The sequence below is a fragment of the Delphinapterus leucas genome, chromosome 7, assembly GCF_059928025.1.
Source record: "Delphinapterus leucas isolate spDelLeu-1000000601 "Yukka" chromosome 7, BTC_Dleu_Yukka2, whole genome shotgun sequence".
NCBI lineage: Eukaryota > Metazoa > Chordata > Mammalia > Artiodactyla > Monodontidae > Delphinapterus > Delphinapterus leucas.
In genome coordinates this window covers 89,365,970-89,382,500 of record NC_143135.1, presented here as the reverse complement: position 1 = coordinate 89,382,500, position 16,531 = coordinate 89,365,970, and the positions used below count along the sequence as shown (strand labels likewise).

Here is a 16,531-nt window from a genome sequence, read left to right as displayed (position 1 = left end):
TTATTTGTAGTGACAGAACTGTCTTGATTGCAGTGGTGGTTAAACTACTGGATGTGTTTGTCAAGACATGCAGAATGGTATAGTAATACAGGTGAATTTTGCTATATACACATTATTCCTCAATGAAGAAAAAATAGGAAAGGATCACTTTGTCTTTGGGGTAGAGAGTAGACTGTAGAGGCAAGGCTGGAAGCAGGGAGACCATTGAGATCCAAATGCATGGCTTGAACTGCAAGTGGCCTAGCATCTGGCACTACATAGGTCATCAGTGACCCTTGTGGACACAGTTTCAATGAAGGGGCAAAGGGAGAGTCAGGCTGCAATGGTGAGGAATGGAGGTGAGTGTGTACAGACAGCCCTGGGTCCTGGATGACTGATGACTCTTTGAAGAAACCTACTTGAGAACAAACTAGTGATAACCAGTGGGGAGAGGGTTGGGAGAGGGGAAAGATAGGGAAGGAGATTAAGAGGCCAAAACTACTAGGTATAAAATAAATAAGACATCAGGATGTAATGTGTAGCACAGGGAATATAATCAATATTTTATAATAACTTGCAATGGAGTAAAATCTGTAAAAATATCAAATCACTATTTTGTATACGTGAAACTAATATAACATTGTAAATCAACTGTACTTCCATCCATCAATCAACCAATAAGCAAATAAATAAATAAACAAACTTGCTTGGACTTTTCTTACAAGATGAGCCCTGATTCGGAGAAGAGCCTAGGCCTTTGGTAGCCAACCATCCCGTTTTCCCTGGGACTTTCTCAATTTTGACACAGAAAGTTCTGCTTCCAGGGAAACCCCTCTGTCCCAGCTATACCAAGACAGTTGGTCACCTAAGCCTGGTCCTTGACCTGCCCTGGCTGAAGGGCTGTGCTCATTTCAAGGCCTGGCCTGCCCCTCTGGTCACCCTGCAGTTCTCTTTCCCTATGGGTGGGTGGGGTCCCTACCTTCCTCCTTTCAAGCCTCTGAGCTCCTCTCTGACACCACTCACACAGGAAATGGTGCAGGAAGGCTTCAGAACAGAGCCACATTCTGCTGCTTTTTATGTCCCTTCCCTTCAGCCATTTGCATGAAGGCTGTTCGTTAGATGACTCTTAATGTCAGGAAGAAATAAAAGAGGGGTTTTGTCACTCGCCTGCTCAAAGCTGGGAGCAGTAAGCTTGGAACACACCTTTCACTCCCATCTCACTTTTGAAATGCCTCTCTTAGACTCCTTGAAATGGCTTTGCTTTGGTCTAGTCCATCGTGATGTCTCCACAGCTGCAGATTGGGAAAAGCACTACCTCCTTCACACCTCGGTTTTGGTTGTCATCGTACCTGCTCACCTTGCTGATGTGTGTTTCTCCACCTCCTTATTGCCCAAGGAGGCATGCGGCTTCCTCATGCACACCAGGGAGCAGTCTAGAGTCATGTTTGGGTGCCTGCACCTTGACATTAAAAAGGACCTGGGTTTGAATCCCAGCTTTGTAAGTTTCCAGCAGCGTGACCTTTGGCACTTTATTCGTCCCACATCCAGGCATTCCCTCTGTAAATGGGTATAATGTATTCCTCCTCATTGGATCACTGTGAGGAGTAAATTAAATGAGATTATGTATGAAGTGGGGGAAAACTGAGCCCAATTCTTGGAACACAGCAAGCAACAAATAAATGCAGCTCTTGGTGTTATAAAATGTTTCCAAATGCTCAACAATAAGAAAGTGGTTAATAAGTTAGGCTACACCATGATTTATTTATAGAATACTGTATGATGAAGCCATTAAAAATAATGTTCTGAAGAATATTTAATGGCACAGAAAAGTGTTCACAGTATAATTTTAAGGGAAAAAAATTCAAGCTATAAAACTCAGGTCCCAATTTTGTCCTCTAAAAAAAGTGTGTGTGTGTGTGTCTGTGTGTGTGTGTGTGTGTTGTACATGTGTATTTAGGAAAAAAAGAAATATTGAAAATGTTGGCTGCTGTTTTCCTTTTCTGCTTCTTTATATTCCTCTGTATTTTCAAGTTTTCTCTACTGAATATATATTACTCTCATAACAATTGCTGTTATTTTTAAAATTCAGTCATCAACTTTTTCATCCAAAAGCGATTTTTCTAGCACACTCTATGTGCCAAGCAATATTCTAGACTCTGGGGATAGTGTGATTAAAAAGTCAACAGGCAGGTTTTTCTCAAGACACAATCCAGCTTTGCATTTAATTCTCCTTCATTGTTGCATTTGTTTTGTCTCCACAAATAAATTAACTCCTCGAGGGAATGAATCACGTGACCCTCTTCCCTATGGCCCTACAACATCACACTCCATACACACAGGAAGAACTCAATAATGCGTTTCACTTCAGCACTTGGGGATTGACTGAAAAGTGGTGAGTTTCCTAAAAGCAATTATTATGGGACGAAAAGCAGGGGTGCCTTCTTATTGGGGGCTATCTTTCCCCTTCCTCCCTTGTCCCAGGCGTGATGGGGCTGAACATTCACGGCTGCCGCCTTCAGTGGGTTTTCCTGGAACCACAGGAACTTATGGCTGGCCCAGCCTTAAGTCAGGGGAGCTTCTCTTCTCTAGCCACTTGCAAAAGACACATCAAACCTTCCTTTTCCCCATATTTAAGCAACTCGAGAGCTTAAATCATGTCCTCTCAGATCAGGAGTTCTTTATTGTTTTTACAGCATGGATCCCTTGGGCAGTGTGGTGAAGCCTGTGGACCTATCTTAGAATACAGTTTTTCAATGCATAAAATAAATACACAAGATTACCAAAAAACTAAATATACCAAATTCAATTCTTTTTAAATATATTCATTATATAGTAATAAATTTGCTTTTTTGTACAACCTTAAAAATAAAGCATTGCATTTGAAATACAGTCAAGTTAAATTTTAATTTTTAAAGAAATACCCATGTGAACATATGTATATGTATAACTGATTCACTTTGTTATAAAGCAGAAACTAACACACCATTGTAAAGCAATTATACCCCAATAAAGATGTTTAAAAAAAAAAAAAAAAAAAAAAGAAATACCTATGTGAACACTTGTTGCTTACCTTGAATAAGAACATAAGATGGTGGAACGGTCTTTGACAAGATAATCCACATGTCCTGTTGAAAATCCTACTGATTTTTATGATAACAATGTTGAAAATTCAATCCTCAAAGATACAGTGTTGAAAATGAAATTAAAGCTTGTCAGCAACTTCACAAAGTAAAGAGTCTCCCAGGGACCATGAAAACTCTCCAAGGCTTTTCAGTGAAACTTTAGTTATAGTGGTTGTTTTGGTCCTAAGATCAGTGAATTCATCCTTGGCTTGCTCAACACAGTTGGTACAGTTTATATCAGTAAGAAAAAGAATGTGACTCTAGGGTTCAATTTTGTTACCATCAAGATAGAAATAACTTTTGCAAGTGTTCTAAAGTGTTTCCAGGTGTTTATAGATTATTCTTTTCAAATAAACTGACAGCATTTCGTAACTCAATTCCATTGACATAAAGCACTTCCCCCAGCATTTGAAAGTTTGCAAAGATGTGAGCCTCATATCAGCCAAGAAAGCTCATGTTTTCAGAAGCATTCATAATGATGATATCACACCCTTGAATTGAAAGAGTCATCTCATTCATATGTTTAAAGACATCTGCCAGGTAAACCAACCAACCCACAGACAAAATTCTTTCTTTCAAAATGTTCCCAGAATGGATTTTCTTTTTCTTTTAGAACAAGTGAAACTTTCCTCTTGAATTCAATGAGCTTCTCTGTGGTAGAGAAGCCCATAATTTTCTGCTATGGTGTCTTGACAAAACCTATAAAAATACTATGATTCAGAGACTGACTTTTGATAAAGTTGATGACTTTTATGGCTGTCAACAAAAATTCTCTCAGGATTTTGGAAAAACCAGAATATATCTATGTTAAACACACCAAGTGAAAACAACATGAAGTGCTCCCTTTTCCACTAAAGTAACGTCAGATGAGCAACCAAGCATCACAGGAGGTCCTGTGCAAGGATCAGAAGATTTTCCATCCAATCGGGTTTGTTTGAAAAACACAAAACAAGACCCAAAAAGCTACACCGTCTCCAAAACGTCAGTGGTCTGTGTATTTTCCAAGGCACCCCCCAAAACAAGAATTCTTTTTTGACATTAGCAGACCATCATAAACAAAATAAGGAGGTGGCTATATTGAAAGATGCTAGTTGTTCCATTCAGTGACTTACGGAGGGGAATGGCAAGGCTGCTAATTCCTCCATAACCAACTTCAAAATATTCCATTTCTCCATGGAAGCACCTCCCTTGACCTAGAGAGCCACTCTCAGTCCATTCTGCATTCCCATGGTATGTGGCTTCAGGTAAAGTTTCTCCTGTCACATGAGGCTTCTTTTGTTTGACACTTGGTAAGGAACTTCAGGAACGCTTCTGGAAAAGGTTTTTGTGAAATGGCAAATCCACATTTTTGAAGTATCCTACCTTTTTCAAATTGAGCTTTCTTCATCCACATACACACAAAACCATTTTCTTTGGGTGCATTTTCTAGATGGGCAGACGTGATGTATTCTTTCAGTCTTCCTGATTTCAAAATGCCTTTCGCAATAATTTTTCCACAGAAGAAAAGAAACTCATTGTAATTTTATGTCCTTCTGCTTTGGTAATGTAAATGAAACCAGGTACAGAGTTTTCATAGACCTTCCTTTTCTTTGCCAGCTGAAGATAAATTGGATCTGTAAAAAAAAAATAAATAAAGCTAAAATAAAATATTTTTATTCCATTGACATTTTGGGAAATATATTTTCTTTGTGGTTCCTGAGTGATTTCTTTGATAAATCTACTTAGAAGGGAATCAATTGTACATTAAGTATAAAATATTCATTAAATTTTATGACAAGAAAGTAAATTAAGACAAGTTTTATGATTAGCCAGTGTTTGCACTAGTAACATCTTTTCACCTTTGTATGGACCAGGGGATGACAGCAGCTGTTCAGGTGTCCTGTTCTCCCTGAAGTTTAGCTATTGCTTCATATGATTCTCTGTGACTGTCTGGAAATAATGGTTCTCATTTCTCATATTGTCAGTGTTTCCCGCAAAGGTATTTTTTTTTTGCGGCACGGGGACCTCCCACTGCTGTGGCCTCTCCCGTTGCGGAACACAGGCTCCGGACACGCAGGCTCAGCGGCCATGGCTCACGGGCCCAGCTGCTCCGCGGCATGTGGGATCCTCCTGGACCGGGGCACGAACCAGTGTCCCCCGCATCAGCAGGCGGACTCTCAACCACTGCGCCACCAGGGAAGCCCACAAAGGTATTTTTTTTAATGTATGACATTTTCACAGAATAATAGTGCAAAAAAAACACATGCATAATATATCGTGCATGTAAGACTTTACTTCATAATACAGAGAGAATGTGCAAATAGAAAGCAAAAAAGAAAAACAAATCAAAGAAAGGACTATTGCTACTCAGAGAGCTTACCACACTGTCATGACCTGTGTCACCACACAACCTGTTAGGGATCACAAGAGGTTACTTTAAATATCACACTTCGACAGTTAGAGTGGCCATCAGACATGTTTGAATTCATCTGTGTCACCAAAGGCTGCATTCCCAAAGGTGAGGGAAAAACTCACTTGGAGCGATTCAGATTTGTAAAACTTTGGCAAACTATGAAAATGATTCAATTCCTTCTGTGTATTGATCCACAAACAATTATGGTTAAGAGAGGTTGGAACGTCTTGGGTCAGCCCCATGACAACACAAATTCACTGCCCAGTGGCCGCCCACCCCGTGCACAGAGTTACCAGACAGAGTTGCCAGACAGTGGTAGCCACATTGGAGGAGAGTTTGCCAGAGTTTGCCGCTTACAGTGGCGACTAAAGCTTCTGAATAGTGGTGGGTGTAAATGACATTTCCAGATGCCTACCACAGCTATAATGGGATATGAAAATATTTGTGATTTCTATTGATGACAAAACTCACAGGTCATGCTGATACTACTGGTTTGTTGCCACACTCATAATTGAAAGAAATGCTACATTTCATAGAGGATAGTAAAAATGAAGCTGTAATGTCTCCCTACCCAAGTTCACGGCCCTTCTGACTTCTCTTCCGCAGACTCTGGGGGCCCATGGATCCAGTTAAGGACTTCTGTTTTACATGGTTCATAGTGGTCCAAGGGACTAATTTTTAAATTTCAGATAAGGGAAATTAGAAAAAAGAGCAAGTTTTTATAGTGCTAAGTTTATTAAACATAGAAGTTTTTTTTTCTTCTTTGCTTTTAAAATGTTCTTTTGATGAAATGATAGAGACAGTAGATGGAAATTGTGTAAATGTCTTTACAAGGTAAAAGTGAAAAGTTGGCAATCCTATTGCCAGTTCCCACACCCACTCCTTTTAATGTATTTATTGGTTTAAGAAATCCATGGGCTTCCCTGGTGGTGCAGTGGTTGAGAGTTTGCCTGCCGATGCAGGGGACGCGGGTTCATGTCCTGGTCCAGGAAGATCCCACATGCCGCGGAGCGGCTAGGCCCGTGAGCCATGGCCGCTGAGTATGCGCGTCCGGAGCCTGTGCTCCGCAACGGGAGAGGCCACAACAGTGAGAGGTCCGCGTACCGCAAAAAAAAAAAACAACAAAAAAACAAAAACCAGAAAGAAAGAAATCCAAAAGCTGGGACGTATTTGTCCAGGACATCATGACAAACCCAATGAGCCCAAATATCTAGTCCCTCCAAATAAAACCCCAGATTAGTCCACTTTTCCACTCCTGGGGGAAGGTGGCCCCATTCTCAGTCCAGAGCAAAACGCTGAGCAGTCTAAGAGGTCATGGAAAGCCCGTTGTCTGGGCATGGATTGATTCACTAGGTGGAAAAGTGACTCAGTCTGGCCAGCTGGGCCTGAAAAGGATGTGGTTGTGACTGGGTGTCTGGTGTCTGAAAATGCCAGGGTCATCTGCCACCACAAGGGAAGGCAGCCTGGGATGCAGTCAGCAGAGTGAAGAGAAGGAGAGAACCCAGGCCCTTGCTGGTATCATGGGCCTGAGCCCCCCATCTGGGAACCACACCACTGCTGGACTTTTCGCTATGTGAAATGGTTCCTAACTGTCCATGACCACTGAGTTGGGGGATTCCTCTATCTTGCAAGTGAAGTCATCCTAACTGACGCAGCCAGACACTTTGGGAAGGTTTGGGAATGGGTATTACCTCTTAAAAACAAGTTGCCACATCAGGTTCCAAAATGAGCTTACCCATCCCTGTTTAAGTACATTATCTCTCCTGCAACCCTAACTCAAGCCATCCCACCATGTCTTGCTGATTTTGTCACCTAAATATCCCCCAATCCTTCCTATTCTTTCTATGTCCGCTGCCAACTCTAGCCCAGCCACTGCTAGCTCTTGTTCAGCCCACAAGACTGATGGGCACAATTAGGGACAAAAATATACTTATGGAACACAAAGGTTACATATTGAATTTATATGCATCAAATAAGAAAGCATACTCTGCACATAATATAGTGATGGGAATAAAATTTCACCATGGTTTCCTAGTAATTTCAAACCAGTCAGCTATTTGATTAAAGAAATGGAATATTAATAAATTACTACAAGTGGCCAAAAAAAATAGACTGGTGGGCACAACCCATCAACTGGGTTTCCTGCTCCCACTGGGGCCTCTTCCAAACAGCAGCCAGAGTGATTTTGTTTTCATGCTACTCAGTTCACATCACTTTCCTGTTTAAAACCTGGCAAAGGTTTCCTATTGCACTTAGAATAAGTGCAAACTATTTAAATTACTTACAAAGCCCAGTAGAACTAGGCCCTCCACACCCTCCAGCCTAGCTCCCTCACCCCTGCCCTCTCAGCTTCAGTCACACAGCCCTTCCCCTCCTGTGTCCAGTCAAAGCCTTTAGGTCCACATCTCAGTAATCACTTCCTCAGGGAAAACTTTAATGACCGTATCTTCCGCCAGGACCACAACTGGTCCCTATACACATGCTCACAGCATCCTATATAGTCCTTCCTAGTATTTAACGCAATTTTCAATTACATATTTATTTGTGTGATTAGTTCATTGATGTCTTCTTTCCCTACTAGAATGCAAGCTCCGTGTCTTGTTCACCATTGGATTCCCAGCCTCTACTACAGTATAAGTATTCAAACAATATTTGTGGAATGAATGGTTGGATGTTCACAAATGGTCACAGATACTCTTGGGGAGTAGCTTATCAGCAAGGCGTATCTGGCTTCATAAACGTTACACCAGATCCCTGTTCACCAGCTTCCAGAGTCCTGCTGACAGGCACAGCAAATTGGCACTTGCCCACTCTCTCTCTGCACAGTGCTGAAAGTGAGGGAGCTGTGCGCTCTCCTACTGTGCTCCTAAGGGTGACCAAAGCCTCTACTCACTCTCTCCCCAGATCATGGAAGGAGGCAATATTATATAATGCATGTTATGGACCGAATATCTGTGCCTCTCCCCAAAATTCATGTGTTGAAGCCCTAAGCCCCCAAACGTGATGGTATTAGGAGGTGGGGCTTCTGAGAGGTGATTAGGTTTAGATGAGTTCATGAGAGTAGGGCCCTCAGGATGGGATTAGTGCCCTTATAAGAAGAGGAAGAGATCAGATCTCTCTCTCTCTCTCTCTCTCTCTTTCTCTCTCTCTCTCTCTCGCTGCCACATGAGGACACAGCAAGAAGGCAGCCATCTGTAAAACAGGAAGAGAGACCTCACCAGACAGCAGTTCTGCTGGCACCTTGATCTTGGATTTCCCAGCCTCCAAACTGAGAAATAAATGTTGGTTGTTTAGGTCATCCAGTCTATGGGATTTTGTTACAGCAGCCTAAACTGACTAAGACAATTCATAAAAAAATGTAGGCTGGAGAATCAGAATCACACCTTCATTCCAGTTCTGCCACTAACCGATGTGTTTCAGATATATAACGTCTCTAAGCCTCAGTTCCCCATTTGTAAAATGGGATAGTAAGAGTATAAACTACACGGAGTTGCCATGAGGATTAAATAAAAATATATATGTAAAGCTTTCAGCTTTTCATACATTAGCACAGTATAAAAACATTCAACAACGGGTATCTTTATCTTTGTTTGATTTACTATCACAGAGCTGAAACAGAGTCTCAGAGATCAAATAATATACAATCTGATTTCACAGATGAGGAAATGCACTCCAAGGAGGCTCCAGTGGCAGAACCGTGAGCAGCCAAGCTCGTGGCTCCCACTTAGTACCATTTCCATCACAGCCTCATGCACCCTGATTCTTGGCTCGGACAGCTCAGGGCCCTCCCAGGGCTGAGAAAGAGTATGAAGAGGGAACAGCCAAGGGCTTCTTTCCTCCAGGTCCAGGATGGGTTGGGCTATGGAGTGAATGCAGAAAGGACCAGACGGGTACTTCTCTGCCCCAAGAAAATACTCATTTCCCCAGGAGCATAGAGAGACACAGGCCAGGAGAATGTCCTAATTAATACAGGACCTCTTTTACTGGGTCTTCCTGAGAAGGATATTCCAGACTATTTATTGGGCTTTCTTTGAACACTGTGGTCATTCTTTCCCTGCCTGGGACCAACAGAGATTAATTTCCTGCTAACAGCATTCTCATCATGCCAATACCCAAAGGATATTTTGTGAGGATGCAATTCAGAAACAGCCTCACATGCACACACATACACCTGAACAAAAAATCGGTTCCTGGATGCCTGCCTGAGCAGCTGCTTGACAACAACTGGGAAGAACAGAGAGAGTAGGAGACAGACAGAGAAGGACCTATGAGAAGCCCATGTGACCATGAACTTCTAAAGGGCATCCTTCCCCTGGAGAAAAGATTTAAGGAAATAGGCAAGCAGATTTAAGGAAAAATTCCAATTCTACTGATTGAAATCTGTTGTGTTTTCTTACTATTTGAGAACACATCACTTTTGCATGAGGCAATCAGCCTATGCCTTATGTAAACAGAAAACAGAAAAACCTTTCAAGAGATGGGAAAGTTTAGCAGAGATGCCTCATTCTGTGACACACTGCCCACATCTTCCCTGTTGTCTTTGTGATGAGACACGTCCAGACCCCTCCAGACTGAAGGCCCCTCTGCTCCTCGCTGATAATGACAGTCTCTGTGATAACAAGCAGCTGCTCCCAGGATGCACCGCACTCTCCTTTGTCGCCTTCCTCTGCAAAAGCTACTCCCTCTGCATGGAACCCCCTCCTCTGGCCTCTTTACACACCTTGTCCACCATTGTTTGCCTGGGAGGCAGCCTTCCAACATCAGCCCCTCCTGGAAGCCTAATCTGCTGTCCCCAGGCAGCTTTAAGAGCTTCCTCCAGTGGGCTCCAGGGGCACCTTGTACCCACCCCTGTTGTGACAATGACCACCCTGCTGTAACTACTACTTCTAAAACACATTCTTCCCCACAATTTTATGTTCTGATGGGTCACGGTACCCACTGCTATTGTAATAGTAATGATTACTCTGCTCATATAGCTCAATTCTGAAGCACACTATATTTTTTCACATTTGAATGTTTCTAAAATCAGGATGTATTGCAACAATGTGTACATTTAGTGTGGTAGTGTTTCTGATTTTTTCTTTTTCTGAACAGCTGTTATTATGTTGAGAGTGCATTTTAAAATCAAAGAAATAATGTCACTTATTTATGTGTCTGACCTCCCTTCTCCACTATGAACTACAAGGAACAGGACCTGTGTTCTGCTCATCTTATGATCCCAACTGGTCACAGAGTGCTTGGAAGGCTGCTCAATAAACGCTGGAGGGAGGGAGGGTGGGAGGAATGAGGGAGAAAGGAAGGAAGAAAAAGAGGAAGGAAGGGAAATCTCTTCCACTGCTACTTAGAAAGTGCCGTCACATCTGCTCTCCTTTAGTTTGATTGCCCATCAGAAGGCACTAGGGCTTCTCCCCCAGAGAGCTGCCTTGGAGCTTTCTCCCCTGCTGCTGTCTGGGCACTGGCGTCTGCTATACATCGTCAGCACAGCACAAGGGTCATCGGCCGCGTGGGGCAGGCACTATGAAGGGAGAAACTGATCAGGAGGAAATTCACAGATTCAGAGTCGTCCCTCAATTCGGCTTCACCAGTCAGGAGACTCTTCTGTGAATTCTGCATGCCACACGACCTCCATCACGTCTTCCACGCCTTGTCTGGCCCACTGAGCATGCCAAGCTCTGGCTTTGTCCTTATCTTTCCTGCTTTATTTCCCAAGTCTCCGGTCAGCTGATTTTCTCATTTTCCCCAATTCAGGCCTTGCCAGTGACATCTTCCCCGGCCCCCAACGATCCCATGACATCTTCTTTGATGCCTGTCCTCCCAGACCTCACGGTCCTCTAAATAGCACCTTCTGTCTGAGTTAGATCAGTTAGCACTGGTTATGCTGTAGCTGATGTATTATAGAATTTCCCACAGCAGAGGGCTAAGCACATAATTAGCACTCAAACACACGACGGAAACAGATTAATACCCTGCTCCGCTTTTGAGGGCTCCTCTTCCCTTTATCATTTCCTTGGTCCACACTTGCTTCTACTCCCAGCCCAAACAAATCCCTCTCTCTGAGGTCCTCCAGTCAGTTGAGAACCGTGCCCTTCCCTCTGGTTTTTCCAGGTATTTTGTTGGAGATACACCTGGACCATGCTCCAAGCAGCCCCTGGAAACTGAGACCCTGTCAGAAGTCTCTCTGAACTGGCCTATCTCCTACTTGGCTCCTGCATTTTTCTTACAGGTTTGTCTCTGTTCCAGCGAAATAACCACCTTTCCGGTTCCTCCGCAATACTGACGCTAAGGTGGCATTAGAGCTGGGAGAAGAAGCAGCCGCATGGCACTATTGGCTTAGGTGGAATTCACAGCCAACTGACTCTCTTAGGTTCTGTGGACATGAGCTGCTGTTGAATCAGGTTTTTCATCCTCTACATGAAACTGGTTTTGTAAACCCAAGGAATGTCACATATATTTGCCCCTATTAAATTCCATCATGTTTAGCCTTATCATTCCAGCTGGTAGTGATCACTCTGAGGCTTCATTCTATTTTTTCAATTTCTCAGCAGGGTGGAAACAAAGCATACACAGGCTTTATGGTGACCTCAGTGAAGGAATTAACACCATGTCTATATTAGGGCTTCAACTCACTTCTTAGCCCTCAGATACCACTGGACCTAGCCAGCTGCAGCCTTCTAGAGCTCATTTTTATAAGAATGGGACACAGCCCAGAAATTACCACCTTATTTCAGCCCACCTCCACCCTTGGGCTCCTCCCACAGGGTGCCCTGTCTCAGCAAATGGTACCTTCATCCCCCCACAAGGTGGCCAAGCCAGGAACAGGAAAGACATTCCTAATTCCTCTTACCCCTCCAGGCCCCACAGAAAATCAGTTCTTTAGTCCCATTAATTGATGCTGCCTCCTAAATAAATAAAGTGATTCGGGCACCGTTTCCTCTGACGCTTCAGCCTACCTTTGTATACTCTTCTCCCTCCTTTGTCTATTTAACTTCCACATTTCAGGCTCAGCTTAAACCTCACTGCCTACAAGAAGGTTTCCTGTCCCATAGATTAGACTGGGGGCTCCAGCCACCAGCTTCTCCAACATGATGCTTTCTCTGTCCTATCACCTAACTCACAGCATGTTGCTGCTTATGTAACTCTTCCCAGCTATATCCAACTTCTGTGACGATGGGGAAGGAGTCTGTTTTGGTCATCGTATATTCCCAGCATATGGTAGGTACTTAATAACTATTTCTTAAATTATTGAATTCAGTAGCCGGTACCGTGACTTTGGTTGGGCAAGTTTTAAATCATTGGCAAGTGTTTTGGTTCAATGTCCATGAAGCATCCTGGCATGAAGGGAAGAAAACCAGCTTCTGATGAACAGTGGGAGTCATGTCACAATCTCCATGGCCCTCAGTTTCCTCATCTGAAAAGTGGGAATAAAAATTTATCATACGGGGTTGTCACAATGCTCAAAGGAAATTATGTGTATGAGTGTGCTCCCAAACTAAAAAGTATGGTTCAGGGCTTCCTTGGTGGCGCAGTGGTTGAGAGTCCACCTGCCGATGCAGGGGACATGGGTTCGTCCCCCGGTCCAGGAAGATCTCACATGCTGCAGAGCGGCTAGGCCTGTGAGCCATGGCCGCTGAGCCTGCGCGTCCGAAGCCCGTGCTCCGCACTGGGAGAGGTCACAGCAGTGAGAGGCCCTCATACAGGAAAAAAAAAGTATGGTTCAAGTACAAGTATAACCATGGACATCCCATCCGTCTATCAGTGGCCCTGTCCTGACTTCAGAGCTTATACCAGAGACCACCATGGGCTCAACCTTGAGCATTGGTACTCATCAGTTTGGGTCCAGTATTAAGTCCAGCAGGTCTCTGTTTATTCTTTCTCAACCTTGTCTGCTGTCTTCATTCTCCTACACTCCTGGGCCACTTCCAGAAGCTTTCATAACCACCACTTCTACTGCACTCTCTTAGTAGAGGGTTTAATGATCCTGAAGGCCCTAGAAATACATTGAATTAAAACACAAAATGGATAGCATGGTGCATTTTAGTGAAACAGCAGTTAGGAGCAGCAGTCCCCATGTACTCAGGAGGGCGAGAGAGCTGAGGAGAAAAGGAATAAAGTGACCTCATAAAGACACAATTTCATTAGCACCAGACACAGTTTCCCATTATTGCTCTTGGTGTTTAATGGCTTTATGATTCCATCTATTGATGCTTAGCTAATTCATTAACTATGCTGCTAAAAATACAATTATCTCCAACAAAACCTTCATCATTAATAAAAGGGAGGGAAAAAAAGAGCTCCATCATTACCAGAAAACAGTGGGGTGGACACAGTGATGTAGTAACTCCTTGGCCCCAAAGTTTTCATGGAGACAGATTATAAGCACACAGGTTTCACGTAACCAGTGTTAAAATTTAATCAAACAACTGCTCTGTTATTTAGCTGACTCCAGCTAACAAGCTGGACTGATCCTGTGCACCCAAAAGACATTGGCCTTGATTTAGTCACCTGAGTCAACCCACCACAACGCTGGTGACACATGAGAGCTATGAAGATCTGCTTGACTGTTCATTCATTCAGCAGGTGTTTACTAAGCCCCGACCGGGTGCCAAGCACTGGTTATGCAGACAGAGGTGCGTAACACAGACACTGTCCCGTTTTCAGGAAGCTGACGGTCTCGTAGGCACTGTGTGTCTGTCGGGATCAGAGGGAGGAGAATTCATGTAATTGAGCTGGGGCCCAAGGTGGACCTCTGCTCCTGATTTGGAGTGGGGGAGGAGAAAGTGGGTACCAGCAGTGCAGAAGGTGAGCACAGCTTTCCATCTCATTTAGCATAAAGTCATTACCAGATCCTGGTAATGCCTCTTCCTCCCTTTTGCTCCCCAGCCCCAGCTGTGGTAGCTTCTTCCAGCAGTTAATAAGCTCTGGGGTGCCTCACTATCACCTTTCGTATAGGCTTCCAACACCTATACATCCTACAGCCTGTGTTAAATCCTCTCTGTTTGATAGACCTAGTGTGGCTTCTGTTTTGCTGACTAAATCCTGGTAGATTTCATGAACTTGGGAGAGGAAATCAAGGCACACGCACAGTCCTATAGACAAAGCCAATGCAGAGAAAAGGGTGGAGCTCTGGCAGAGGCTGTCCCACCCTCCCCGACTCTGAGAAGAGCAAAGAAGCTCCAAGAATAATGAGGAAGCCCAGCAGCAGGGACTGGTCTGCCAAATGCTAGCTGAAGCCTGGCCCCACTTGATGGTGGGACAGACACCAAGGAGTGTGCCCAGCCTCCATCAGTCTTGGCCCTGGAAAGCCTGAACCACACATTTAGACCACAGCAGATCCAGCTAAGACTCCCCGACACTCTCCATCTCAGGCCTGGGAGCACCTACCGTGCCAGCGTTATGGCGATCATCAGGGTGACTCTTGAGGTTGTTGTCATCTAATTGCATTGGTGGTTTTTGCTTCTTACCTCATGTACTTCTCCCTCAGCAGTGCATCCCTGTGACCAAAGTTGAGACAATTCACAGCTCGTCTGTGCACTTTTTAATTGAGGTTGAGATATGTGAATTTAATTGGTAATTGACACTCAAATTTTCCCTGAAAAGCTGTTGTCTGTAGTCCATCTCATAATCAATGACATCTTAAAATTGAAGAATTGTGGTATTAACAAGAAAAACTGAGTACCTTGATGCCAGGTATGCGAGGCCCCATTCCACTGCTTTATCATTTCATCCTGGAAGCAGTCCAATGAGGGAAGTGGTATTGTTCCCATTTTTATGAATAGAATGCAGAGGTCAGGAGGTTGTAGCTTGCTAATGATGGGTTGGCACTGTGAAGCCCATGTTCTGTACAGCCCATTACATTACCCATCCTCACAGCCGTGACCAGGAAGAAGGGTCGAAGAGCAGCTTCTAGTGTTATCTTTAGGTGTCAGAACCTTCTGCCATCCCAGCAGTCAGAATCTAAAGTAAGACCTAGAAGCATAGCAGACCCCTCACTCTCTCAGGGGTCTTCTCAATGCGGCCATGGCCCATCTGGCCAACCAGCCCGATGAGCATCTCCTCTGCAAGGTCTCTGCAAGACAGAAGGAAGTGTTCAAGCTGGCCCTGACCTCCTGGTGGCTCTAGCTCATTTAGGAAGAGAGGTGCCCAGAGAAAGATAAATGACAATAGACAGTACTGTCACTGACACAAAAATAGGACAATGTGTGTGCATAAGTCTCCCAAGGAGAGAGAACTTTCCAGGACTGTGCTTTTCTTCGTGCTCCAACTCCCTTTGGGGAGAGAGTTTCTGAGTGTCAGGAACTGTGCTGACTCTTTGGCTTTCTCGTAATCCTCACAATGACCACACAATGTAATATAGGCCTTGTCATCCCTATTTTATAGATGCCCTAGATCATACAGATGGTGAAGAGTCAAGCTATACTTGAACCTCCGTCTGCCTGACCTTCAGAATCCACACTCCTTCGACCACACCCTGTCTTCAGTGTGAGTGTACACACAGGCTCACACACACACACCTTATCTGCTGTCTACAGAGGCAATTATTTTTTGGAAAAAGCAACATAGAACACATTGCCAGATGTGTTCAGAGAAGCCAAATCTTCCATAATGCTTCCTAGGTATTTTATTGTTTGCAAAGGAAAATGGGTTTTTGTAGGGTTTTCTTTTGTTATTGGTTAAAAAGTAAAGCAAACAAGTTCTTTACCTGGCAAGCAGCTTCGTGTGGAAACAGGGCTGCACTGAAAGAGTGACTTTTTCCTCAGTGCTGACCTCTGCCCCAGGGAACCTGCTCTGTTTGGCAGCAGGCTGGGGCACATGGGGAACAGCAGGGTATAAATGCTAATCCACCAGGGATGCCCCATCTGGCCACCAAATGCCTCAGGCTTATGTCTTAATTCATGTAACAGACATGCATCCCACATCTATAGGGGAGCAGGCACTAGAGATGATAAAACAGCTCGGCTGTCAAGATGCTCAGTCTGATGAAGGAGAGTGAACAAAGCTAATTAATAGAATACAACATAAGAAGTGCTATAACACAGTC

General features: G+C 43.9%; 1 pseudogene; it reads right to left on the bottom strand.

The window, feature by feature from the left end:
- LOC149748813 (uncharacterized) overlaps positions 1-1,567 on the bottom strand; it is a 28,806-nt pseudogene extending 27,239 nt beyond the window's left edge.
- Positions 1,568-16,531: the final 14,964 nt, after the last annotated feature.